The sequence below is a fragment of the Panicum virgatum genome, chromosome 2N, assembly GCF_016808335.1.
Source record: "Panicum virgatum strain AP13 chromosome 2N, P.virgatum_v5, whole genome shotgun sequence".
Classification (NCBI taxonomy): domain Eukaryota; kingdom Viridiplantae; phylum Streptophyta; class Magnoliopsida; order Poales; family Poaceae; genus Panicum; species Panicum virgatum.
The window spans coordinates 59,081,513-59,092,364 of record NC_053146.1 but is presented as its reverse complement, the minus strand read 5'-3'; the positions used below and the strand labels follow the sequence as shown (position 1 = coordinate 59,092,364).

At 48.5% G+C, this 10,852-nt stretch overlaps 1 pseudogene; it reads left to right on the top strand.

Annotated features, from left to right (window-relative positions):
- Positions 1-8,240: 8,240 nt before the first annotated feature.
- Positions 8,241-10,547, top strand: LOC120662831 (annotated as a pseudogene).
- Positions 10,548-10,852: the final 305 nt, after the last annotated feature.

The window sequence follows — 10,852 nt, the reverse complement described above, 5'->3', positions numbered from 1 at the left end:
AATAATCACGAGTAGGTCGATGCAGTGACAGTACGACGAGTTTAAAGTGGTCGATGCGATGAGTAGGTCGATGCAATAATCCGTGTTTAAAGTGGTAGCAGTGAGCGTTGTGGAGCGTGCGAGTACTGATGGTACGAGCAGTGAGAGGTCCTGTTGTTGTTTAAAGTGGAATGAGTGCGCGCTGTGGAGCGTGCGAGTGCAGAAGCGTGGACGACTGTGGAGCAGTGAGAGGTAATATCTGTGTTCAAAGTGCTTGGATGATGCAGGCAGCCCTGCGTGTATAAAAGAGCATCTTGTGGTTGCCGAGAGCACAGACTTACAATTCAGGTTCCACTTTTTTTAATTAGCCCAAACAAACAGCTATGAGCTCCTCATTCTCCCGGGCAGCTTTCCGTCGGGAAATGGAGGCTAATTTAGGACCCTCTCCTAACGATCCCGATAGATGTATTACAGATTGCAAGGTATGGCCGAAAGGTGTAGAGCCACTCGATTGCTATTGCCAAATGCGTTGTGTTCCGAACATATCTCGTGATTACGAGACTTTTGGCCAGAGGTATTGGTGTTGCAAGAATATCGAGGAAGTCCAAAAAAGAGGTGCAACATCACAGGTATAGATTAATTTGTAAATATGCTTTTGTTATTTTTATTAATTTTGAATCGTTTCTTGTTTGTAAAAGTACGCTGGTGATGACACGCATACTCATTGGTGTCATTTTCCATGAGTGGATTGACACGTGGATCACTCATCGTGATCAGCAATATATGGAGTGGTTGAAGAAGGTGAATGAAGATTTACGCAAAGGCGAGCGTGCAAAAGCAGACATCGCGGGACGTGATAAGGGTACTGCCCGTGAATGATTGATGTTGTACTGCTCCGTCTGAATAAATAATGTAACGTTTGTTCGAATTACCTAAGGCATGTTAGGTTTAGTCTTGAACCTCGTTACCATAGCTTGCAACAGGTCCTGACATGCCATGTCATGTGTTCTGTGCGTTGAATTGTGTGGACCACTATTTAATTTGTGTTCAATGTATGAACAGTGATTGTTTTGATTGTTTTTATTGTGTGTACTGGCCGATATATGCCCATGGAGTTGTCATCGCGTCGGTCTGAAAAGTTTATTTGTAGGGCAATGCTTCTGAAAAATCTAGTTGTAGCTAGTACAAATTACACAATGCAGATTAATTTGACATTGAAATTACAATAACAATTGCACTGGCATGTATATGGAACACGCTAACGTCGTGTTCCATCTAGACCTAACATGCCTTAGGGAATATGAAATTCGAACATTAAATGATAGTCATCTACTGAGTGCACCGAGGATACTTTCTCTTCCTAATAACCTCGGGTCCCGCCTCCTTCGCACGGCGGGCCCTCTCTCGCTTCCTCTCCCTATCAGCTTCTCGCTCCCCCGCCTGCCGATGTTTCATATCTGCGAACCTCTTCTGGATCTCTTCTTTATCTTTCTTGCGCTTCTCCTCCATTTTTTTCTCTTGCAGCATTCGCTGCCACCTTTCCGCAGCCCACCTTGCTTCGCGCTCAACGTGTTCCTTAGCTTCGGTCGATTGCTCCGTGTCCAGCCACTATATGAAATCACAAAGAGGTGGTGGACTCTATTTCCAAGCCGAGTTAGAATTAACTTACTGAACTCCGAAGGCGCAAACTAGATAGTGCGAGGTGATACCTTCGCTTTGTCCTTGCCGTAGTGCTTTGGCAGATCGTACTCATAGTTCTCACACATGAAGAACCTCCTGCCGAAGCCATCGCCCAAAACTTTGGACTCCATCAGCTTGCACAACGAACTGCAGAAACACATTGGAACCTGCACTCCTTGAGGCACAGTTTCTCTAATCTTGTTCCACGGAATGCAGGTAGAACCAGAGAAAAACATGGTGGTCGTGCGGGGGATGGCTAGTGACTTCGTATGAGATGGCTATTGACTTCATATGAGATGGGGCGATGTTCTATTTATAGATGGAGCTATTTGGTCTATAGGCATGGTTCACGCATGTCTATCGCCGTTTCAAACGGCGGTAGGTCCTCCCACATTTTTAATTATAGTGGGGGTGCAGAAGAATCTAATGCAAGGTGACAGGACATCGAAATCGTAATTGAAACTCATGAATATCTCATAAAAAATATTTCTTCACATTCTATTAGAGTTCAATCTAATTTGTATAAATTTTTTTAAAAATATTTCCCTAACCTCCGCTATCTCTATTATTTTCTGAAATATCTCTAAACGTAAATAAAATAATTACAGTTCAGACAGCCTATAAAATAATTATACAATTAATTACAGCAGTGAGAGCATATAAAATAATTAAAAAATTGTGGGAATACGTACCGCCGTTTCAAACGGCGGTAGGACACTGGGCGTCTATAGGACGGCTACAGCCGACTATAACCACGCTGTAGCCCGGCGGTAGTACTTACCGCCGGTTCGTTTGGCGGTAAGGAGCTACCGCCGGATGAAACGGCGGTAAGTTCCATGGGCCGTGGCCAAGGATTTTACCGCCGGTTCATCCGGCGGCAGGGTGACATTTTTGAAAAAAAATATAACGACATATATTTTTTATAAATCGAATAAAAAATTTCGCGCTGGTTGCGTCTCGCGAATTGAAGGCCAGGGATATGAAAACTGAAAAGGCCCAAGAAGGAGCCGTCGCGGGTCTCAGACGTTTAAAACAGTGCACGTGGGCTGCGAGAGAGCCGTCGTATGTGGGTTGCTTCTTTTTTTTTTTCTTTTTTTTTGCCCTGCGTAGCAGCCGCCGTAGCCAGAAATAGTGTGCTTCCTACGGCTACGGCTACTCTGTCCCTTCCTCGTCTCTGCCAGAATACGATACGACGGCCTACTAGTAGCTGCATAAAAATTTGGTGCGTACTCACTGTACTTCACTTTCTACTGGACGCAGAGCATATAACAAACCATGCTTAAAAGTTTGATCTCCCAAAACTCGCCGCACGGTATCACAATAAAGATACCTTTTCAAATAAAATAGATATCATAATTAAGATTAGCGACAGGGAATCTGGGTTGTCATGTCATCAGGGTTGCAAACGTTTACTCCCTCCACTAATACAACTACAGAAACGCTAATTTGTCCCGGTTGGGAAATCTTTGTTGTCCCGGTTTCCCAACTAGAAACGCCAGGCCAGGACAAAAGGGGTCCTTTTGTCCCGAGTCTGGCAACCGGGACAAAATGCTACCTCACCAACTGGGATAAAAAGTGCTGCCAGCGCCATTGCAGCAACTCCAAGGTGGTGCCAAGTTTCTTCAATCCATTTTGACAATCCGAGTACAACAACTTACGGTGGTCCTCTAACAACTTCTGTAACTTCAACCCATCCGTTTCACTCTCACAGTCTGACTGCACATTGTGCAATGCCTACCCCAGATCGTCGCTGGGATCATTTTCTGCTACATCTATTTCGGGCTCTTCCATGGAAATATCGTCATCGAATGCACCGATTCCAGCATTCCCGAGAAAGTGGTCGTCAAAATCTTCTTTTTCATTGTCTTCTATGGTAACCCCCCGTTCTCCGTGCTTCGTCCAACAAACATACTTCTCCATAAAACCATTTGCGAAAATGTGGCTGTGTAGGATTCTTGAAGATGAGTAATTCTTGTTATTGTTACAATGAACACACGCAGCACATAAAACCATTCTGATTGTTTGCCTCAGCCACAGACAAAAAATAATGCAGGCCATTAATGAACTCTTTCGAACGTCGGTCAGCATTGTACATCCATTGTCGGTCCATCTGCATTTTAAAGAAATCGATTTGAATCCTTTACACATATCGAATAAATAAAATATATCAAACCTAAATTAAACTAAATATAACATAACATGAATAATTAAAAGATCTGCAATATCCATCATACATCTTGATTAATTAAAAGGAGTACTTAATCCATTATAGAACTAGACAAAGGAGTACTCAACATGAAACTTAAAAATTCGGACAACAACACATAGGTTTTCAACCGTCCTTGCGTTGGAACGCAGAATGCTCTAACGGATTTCTTGCTGGCGCAGAAGAAGATGGCGGAGCTAAAACCTCCGAGTTTGGCGGTGACGAACCGTAACGCCGCAATAAATCCTCAAGATCAAACGGAGGTTCCTCGCCCCTTGCCATGCATTCTCTATATTCTTTTTAATTCTCTATATTCTTTTTCCAAATAACGGAGCGCTGTCCTATGAAAAACAATAGGTTTTTTGGACCGACGATATACTCGAGTTGTGCCCTTCTCTCTAGAAGGACAACGATCACCCCCACCGGCGCCACTCCCTCCGGCTGCTGAATCCATATTTTACTGAAAAATACCTTTATTTTCCACAAAATTATAAATTCTTACCATTACAATGCAAATATTATTTACTATTACAATTACAATGATCATATTAATAACTCTTGCAAATAACAATGAAATCATATAAAAAGACGAAATGTATCATTAATTGAAAGAAATATCTAATTAATTGAAAGAAATATCTATAACTTCTAATTACTTTGACACCCTTCAGTTCCAGGAGTACACTCTTTTCAATATCCAGAAACCCTCTAGAAGAAAAAAACCCTTTATTTCTGAAAATGTATATGTCAGTAACCTCAACCCTGCGGTGATGACGCTGTCTTTCGGGGGGACACGGTGCGGTACAAGGATGTCACCAATCGGCCATTCGCAGCACCAACATTTATGATTAATAGGCACATCACTTGGCACGGCAGCGTACCCGTTGATATGCTCTCAGTACAACAACGGACATGCTGACTGCGTCAAATGATGTCTTCTTATCAATTGGAAGTGCTGGTGATGCGACCAGCCGATTCGCGACGTCCTTATAGCGCATCGTGTATCCCCGAAAGGTAGTGCCATCGCCGTTGGATGAAGATTAACGACGTATACTTGTTTCGAAATAAAGATTTTTTAGCTTCTAGATGGTTTCAATGTAAGCCTGAATAAATACATCACTAGAGTGTCAAAATAATCCATTCATAATACAAAAATTTTAATATACTCATTTCATTAATTCATTCATGAATACAAAAATCAACTGTCCACAATATGGTCATATATACAAGTACATCACATGAAGTGTCTACGCTCATTCTAAAAATTTCTACTATCTACATACTCATCTAAATCTAAAAGAAAAGCACACCTACATATGCAATCTAAATGTCCAGGAAATGAGGTAGCTACACATTTTCTCTATTTCTAAAGTATGAAATAAGCTATACAAGTCAAGGAAGAAGAGAAAAACAAGCACCAAACCATTAGCTCCGATGGATGGACGGGGAATCAAAGATCTTCACAAATGTAGTGAAGAAATAAGCAAGAACTCCTCTCCCCCGAGCCAAGAACAGCAAGAACAAGTGAGATGAATGGCTCGGGCGGGGGAGAGGGAAGGGGATAAAGGGGCCAAGGAGTTTTATCCCGGTTGGAGACACCAACCGGGACAAAGGGGGCCTTTTGTCCCGGTTGGTGCGTGGGACTTTTGTCCCGGTTGGAGGCACCAACCGGGACAAAAGGGTGGCCTTTTGTCCCGGTTGGTGCCTCCAACCGGAACAAAAGGTCCCTGTCCCCTCCACCGCTGGCCCGGCTAGCCGTTGGACCCGGGACAAAAGCCACATATTATCCCGGGCCCTAAGGCTGCCGGGACAAATGGCCTGTAACAAAGGCCTGTTCTGTAGTAGTGCTCCGTCCCATAGTTCATTTAAAAAATTCTAGACATATTACTAGTAGTCAAAAATAATCATGTTACCCTAATTAACTATATATATCAATTGTGATTGAAGATCGCTCTGTTTTATTTGGTTTCTAGATCCTCAAAAAATATAAATACATTAGAACTAGAACAATAACTTCTATTTGAGCATTTGATTGGCTCCGTGCCTTTCTCTATGCAATTATTTATTGATATTTGATATTGTTTTAACTAGATGGACTTTACTACAATCTATATGATCAGTCTTTACATAATAAAATTTAAAAGCTAAAATAACAGGCAACGTATCTGGTGGAAACCACAATTTCGTGAAAATTCGTGCAAATCACGGCAAAAAAATCGTCTAAATTCAACAAAAAAAATCACACGTGTAGATGATATGATGATACACATCCTTGTAAAATATCTTGTCCAAACTCGACTTTATTTGTGAGATATAAAAATAACAAAATTCAAGCCAGAAAGCTGTCCAAATATTTATTAGAAATTTGTTATTTTTATATCTCACAAACGAAGTCGAGTTTGGAGAAGATATTTTGCAAAGTTGTGTATCATCATATTATCTACATGTATGATTTTTTGGGTGAATTTACACGACCTTTTAGTCATAGTTTTCACAGATTTTCACAAAGATTGTGGTTTCCACTGGATACGTTGCCAAACAAATAACCTTTGTAGGACGGAGGGAGTACGCTTCTACAATATGCCGCCGAGCGGGGACCGCTGACCTTGAATAACAAACTTACATATATGCATATAAGAGGAACTCCAAAAAAAACATGTATCTCACCCCTAAAATTTTTTTTGGAAGAAAAGTGAAAAAAACGGAGTCCAACAGACAGCGCAAACCTTCCCCAATACTTTCGCGATGCGAATATCCAATGCCTCGCCGCCCATATTTTTGCAGGCTCTGCTATACCTGGCCAAATGGGCCAAGCCTGTTGGGCCGGCACTGGCACGACACTAACCAGCACGGCCCAAAAACGACCTAGTCCGAGGCCCATCGTGCCCGTGCCTGGCACGGCCCAGTGGTAGTGCCGTGCCTGGCACGGCCCAGTGGTGGTGCCGTGCCTGGGCCTTTATACCGGCCCGTAGTGCCGGCCCGAGCACGACACGATTTAATGGGCTGGTATGATGCGGCCCGGTCGTTTCCAATCGTTGGATCATTTGAGATGAACTATCACCGTTGGATCACAAGAAGCTAACATATATAAAGACCAAACCCTATTCTTTTCCCATCTCAGCGCCGCCGCCCCGCTAATGCATCGCCTCCTCTCCCCATCTCCCGTCCGTCTCCTCCCATGGCCCTCTCTATCTCTCTCTCTCTCGTGTAGCAGTACAAGATGCAAGTGCTCCAAGCTCAGATAGTCCGATTCCCATCCCTCGTGTAGCAGTGATGGCGGAGCGGCCACGCGAGGAAGCGAGCGCATCGGCGGCGGCGGTGTCAGGCGCAAACTACAGTGACGACGAAGTGCGCTCACGCGGCCAGGCTCGACGACGCGTCGGGGCTATGGTGTGGCATGACCAAGCGGCGGCGCGACGGTGCGGCGGAGCCTCGGCGCGGCGCCGTGGTGAGCCGGCACTGGCACGATGGGGCCGCCGTGCCTAAGGGCACGACACGGCACGGCCAGCCGCCCGTAGGGCCGTGCTAGTGCCTAGCTCTCAGCACGGTGGCCCGAGGTGGCACGGCACGGCCAGGGTTTTTTATCCCGACCGGTTAACCCAAACCGCCGGCCACCGGTTCCGGTTTACCGGACCGGTTGGACCGGTAACCGGTGGAAACCGGTTGAATTCAAATCCAAATTCAAATAAATTCAAAAACTCCCGTGCAACCGGTTTACCGGCCGGTTTGACCGGTTTACCGGCCGGTTTTATCGGTCGGTTTGACCGATTTGAATTCAAATCCAAATTCAAAAGCTCCCGTGCAACCGGTTTATCGGCCGGTTTGACCGGTTTACCGGCCGGTTTTACCAGTTTACCGGCCGGTTTGACCGGTGGGCCTTAATGGGCCGGCCCATTTTGTTGTTTTTTTTTTTGATTTAACTTCAAATCCCCGCAAACTATACTAAATGGACGAATTTTTGAGAAAATTTGACACCATTAGATTTGTTGCACCTTGAAGTATTTTTAGGAATTTTTTGAGATTTTTCCATTTTTTGGAATTCAAATTTAAAATTTGAATTTGGGCCGATTTCTAACCGCCCGATACCGGAACCGGTCCGGACCGGTAAGACCGGTAACCGCGGTAACCGGACTAGTTCCAGCCGGTTTTTTAACCCTGGGCACGGCGAGGCACGAGCACGGCACAGTGCCGTGCCGCCTAGTGCCGTGCCCGATCGTGCTCGTGCCGGTGACGTGCCGTGCGGCCCGTTTGGCCATGTATAGGCTCTGCTGCCCCCAATCGCCCCTGCTGCGGAACAGGTCGCCGGCCGCCGCGGCTCCTGGTCGGAACGGGAGCGCCACCGGCCGCCGCGGCTCCAGGCCGAAACCTGCTGGAATGACGCCTGTCGTACCGGTTCCTCGCCATCCTCTGTGCGCCTGATGCCTTCGTCGCCGGCGGCAGCCGCGGGGAGGAAGCTCGTCTTGCAGCTCGTGGCGCTCCTCTCCACTCGCGTCTGTTCTTGGCCAGGCTCTCTCAGGATGGCGGCCTTGCTGCATCTAGGAGGAGCAGCACGGACTGCTGCACATGGGACGGCGTCGCCTGCAACGCAATCAGGGAGGTCATCGAGGTCTCTCTGAGTGGCAGCCTCCCATTGGAACTTATGCTCTCCAGCAGCATGTGCGCGAGCACGAGAGAGGAGAGACGGAGAGAGAAGGGAGGAGAAGAACACGGGAGAGGAGGGGATGCACGGACAGATCGATTTGCGTCCAATCGATTAGGATCAGGGGCAAAATAGGTAGTTCATGTGCCTGATTTGAAATATTGGGGATAGTTATTGGCATTCTACTGTGAGTTGATATGTTTTTAGGGAAAAAAGAATTTAGCATAGCCCCCAATACATCGTTTTGGGGAACAAGTTTTTAACAACCTCTTGGAGTTGCTCTTAAAGCGCACCACTGACCGCGTCACGTCTCCTCTCGCCGCCGCACCCGCAACATGGACCCGGTCATGGCGGTGCCCCTGCACTGCACATCTCTGCTGCTCCTATATAAGCGCACGACGCCCGGCCGTGCCTTTTAGCAAGACACCTGCGACAGCAACATCGGCTAGCTCTGTCAGTTTTTGAGGGGTCAGCTAGCTCTGCCTGTGTCATGCTGGTAGCCATAGCAGCAACCATGGGAAGCGCTCCAGCCAACGTCCGCGAGATCTGCCGCGCGCGGCGCGCCGACGGCCCCGCCGCCGTGCTCGCCATCGGCACTGCCAACCCGGCCAACTGCGTGCTCCAGGACGAGTTCCCGGACTTCTACTTCCGTGCCACCAAGAGCGACCACCTCACCGGCCTCAAGGACAAGTTCAGGAGACTTTGTAAGCACGCGGTTAGATCTACCATTTACGTCCTGTTTGGCTAGCTGATGCTAATTTATCGTAGAAAAAAGTATTGTGACTAGTGTTGATTTGATGTCAGAGAAAAACATTGCTGACTGTTTGTCTGACGAGCCAGCCGAACAAGCTTTTACCCTTTAGGCTGCCTATAACAACATGCATGTCTATCACAATGCTCGATCGATGTTGCCCACAGGCCAGAAGCTTGGCGTGCGGAAGCGCTACCTGCACCACACCGGGGAGCTGCTGGGCGCGCACCCGGAGTTCCTGGACCACCACGCGCCGTCCCTGGACGCGCGGCTGGACATCGCCAAGGCCGCAGTGCCGGAGCTCGCCGCGGAGGCATCCCGGAGAGCCATCGCCGAGTGGGGCCGCCCGGCCGCCGACATCACGCACCTCGTCGTCACCACCAACTCCGGCGCGCACATCCCGGGCGTCGACTTCCGGCTGGTCCCGCTCCTCGGCCTCCGACCCACCGTGCGCCGCACCATGCTCTACCTCAACGGCTGCTTCGCCGGCGCCGCCGCGCTGCGCGTCACCAAGGACCTCGCCGAGAACAACCGCGGTGCGCGCGTGCTGGTCGTCTGCGCCGAGTCACCGTCCTGCTCTTCACCAGGCCCGAGGAGGGCTACTTCCAGACTCTCGTTAACCAGGGCCTCTTCGGCGACGGCGCGGGCGCCGTCATCGTCGGCGCCGACCCCGTGATGATCGGGACCCCGCCGTCGTCCGAGAGTGCCCGATTTTCGAGATCGTGTCCGCCGCGCAGACCATCGTACCGGACTCCGAGGACATCATCACCATGCATCTCACCAAAGGCGGCTACGGCGGCAACATCTCCACCAGGCAGGTCCCCGTGCTCATCGGCGACGACATCGAGCGCTGCCTCCTCGACGCGTTCGAGCCGCTCGGCATCAGCGCAGGATGGAACGACCTGTTCTGGGACGTGCACCCGGGCTCGTCGGCGGTCCTGGACCAGGTCGACGCCGTGCTCCACCTCAAGCCCGAGAAGCTGGCGGCGAGCAGGCGCGTCCTGAGCGAGTACGGGAACATGTTCTGCGTCACGGTGATCTTCGTGCTCAACGAGCTGCGCCGCCGGATGGAGAAGGGGGAGGAGGAGGGGGCGCCCGAGTGGGGGGCCATGCTGGCGTTCGGACCCGGGCTCACCGTTGAGACGATGGTGCTGTACCGGTGCGAGGCGCAGGGCACAGGCGCCGCCCCCCACCTGAGGACAAATTGGCTGCGGCCTAAGCGTGACCAGTTTGTGTTGGATTGGGATCAGGCTTCCATGCATGTTGCTTGGTCAAAGACATTGCTTGTGTAATAAATTCAGAGCTGGATAGCTTATTACAAACGATTATTGCTGACTTTGGTATTGAATTTACAATTCCAGCCGACAAAGCAACAACAATCAAACTAGAGATGCGGGCAAATAGGAGGCTTGAAAATTCTCCTCAGCAACGCCTATACTCAATCACACCTGCAAACCTCTATGTAGCTAAAAGATATCACGGGAGCAAACGAACTAACGGGTACACAGGAAAAACAAAATGCGAACCACACAGGCGGCGACCACGAACTGGATGGCCACAACTAGCTAGCGGTCATGGTCTCTGCTCGTGCTATGTT